Source organism: Atta colombica, unplaced genomic scaffold (assembly GCF_001594045.1).
Source record: "Atta colombica isolate Treedump-2 unplaced genomic scaffold, Acol1.0 scaffold200, whole genome shotgun sequence".
In the NCBI taxonomy this organism is placed as follows: Eukaryota; Metazoa; Arthropoda; class Insecta; order Hymenoptera; family Formicidae; genus Atta; species Atta colombica.
In genome coordinates, this window is record NW_017259295.1 from 1,368,100 (window position 1) to 1,370,411 (window position 2,312).

Here is a 2,312-nt window from a genome sequence, read left to right on the forward strand (position 1 = left end):
AAATAAAATAAAATTAAATTAAATTTAAAAAAATAAATAAATAAATACTTTTAAAAATGTGATGTTGAAGTGCCATTGTTTCTGTTATACAAAAAGCATTACATTAACATGCAATATATAAGAACATGCAATATATGAACTTTTCTTATATATTGCATGTTAATATAATACTTTTTGTAAAACAGTTCATATAAATTTATGATACAATTCCAAATCTCCAGCTCCGGATCTAGTGCATACTACTGGAGACCAAATAATTTCTTCAAATGAAAACTTGCGACTTCCTCCCACATATTGACAAGCGATTCTCTGAATTGTCGCCTATCCAGATGAATCCATTGTCGCATTAGATAATTCGTGAACCTTTTGATTTTAATATCGAAATACGTGCTGAAAAAATGAATTACAAAAGTGAATTATAAGAAAAAATGGATTATAAAAAAATGAATTATACTCTATTTATAATTCGCAGTGAACTTACCAAGGGAATTATGTACATCTCTTAACTCATTTTTCAGCTCTACTCTTACAACTTTTTCGGTCTCCTTCGCGAGTTTTTCACATTTGCTATGTTCATCTCTGGCTAAGTATCGATAATGATTGACTACGTTATGATATCACGAATTCCTTAAATCCCTTTCTGTATCTACCGTTTGTAAGCGCACTGTCCTTGTCTATCACTAGAAATCCATATTTTTGCTGCCAACAGTTGCGACACAACGTGCAAAATTTGTTGTACGACATGTTGGTATTTATGTGATCGTTGTAAATGTGTTTCAAGTACCGTCCTGTTTGAACAGGATCAGTAGGTTCGCATTGTCGCGTATCAGATGAGATTAGATATTCTCGCGTACATCTGAGATAAAAACAGTCGTTCGCGTCCCATCGAGACGTACTCTCTCATGCATCCTACTTGTCACATCATCAAAGATGAAAATAGAATTTGAATGCGCTCGGTGGAACGATGTCACTATTGTTGGAGAATGTAAAGTAGTAGTAGTTGATTTCATCGACAGATGCAAACAAATTTTCGAGATATCGATATTTTGGCTGTTGCAGCGATTTCGAATAGACATACATGTTCTCAAAACGCCATTTGGATTTTCGAACAAGCTTATGAAAACGTTAATTTTACTGCAATTCAACGGGCCGCAAATGATCGCTCGTATAGTACTTTGCAGCATTTTGCCGTGCTTGCGCTTCTCCGCTCCTCCCATCATTCGCGCCGCAGTTCACGCGTATCGTCAGTGGTTACAGGTTGTGCTCTCGAACACCTATTTAAAGGCGCGCGAATCCGCGAGTCGCGCAGTAGTAAAATCTTGCGCTGTGTCATCCTTTCGACATTCGAGATTTGAGCAATTGCAGTATACCGAAGGTCTTACAGGTGGCGAACTATATCGACTACATGTGTGTGGGACAAGCTTCCGGACACATGAAGGCGAATCCGGAACACATGAAGGCGGAATCCGAAGGTTCGAACTTATCGTCGCTGCAACGAGCACTTGATACAATCAGCCGTGGCAGCGGACGATCCAGTATCGAAGATAAAAGACTGTAGAGAATGTTAGTGTTAGATAGCAGTTTGCTGAATCGAGCGATAAACGCGCTTCCTTTCGAATTACATATCCCGGGCTATCAGTTTTGCGGCCTGAGCATTACGAAGCAATTAGTCAGAGTGATATGGACATAAATTCGTTGGACGTGGCGTGTCAAGAACACTACATTGCGTATTCTCGGAGCACCGATCTTACCGATAGATACATGGCAGATTCACCAATAAAGCACTCACGTCACCGCGAAAGAGTCACCGCTGCTGCCGTCTAGGCAACGATGAAAGCTAAGACCAAGACCGGCATGGGCATGAAATCAAAGAAGACAACGAGGAAAAAGACAACGAAAAAACGAATACCGACGGCGACATTACCATTTCTGCCAATGTTGAGCATGCTCGGAACCTTGATCGACGAAGCGGCCAACGTGGCGAAAGATAAACAATAACAAACGTGACGTCAGTTCGAGCAGCTGCAATGTCAGTCCTGGCCATCTTCTCTTTTCATCTATGGTTTGGTAAGACGATACAAAATTCATAAGGTCGTAAAGAAGCCGCCAATTTCTGCAAAACTCGCGGTATAATAACGCACGAAAAAACGACAAATCGATGCAGAAAATCTGCGAGACGCACAAATAAAACGAAACAAACGAAATTGATGAAATAACACCACAAGAATGCACAGATGCGTCCGCCTTCTAAAAAGTGGAAGGACACACGTCACAATATGTATATATATATATATATATATATATATATATAT

The 2,312-nt window shown here is 39.5% G+C and overlaps 1 pseudogene; it reads right to left on the reverse strand.

The window, feature by feature from the left end:
* Positions 1 to 744, reverse strand: part of LOC108687106 — a 41,035-nt pseudogene extending 40,291 nt beyond the window's left edge.
* Positions 745 to 2,312: the final 1,568 nt, after the last annotated feature.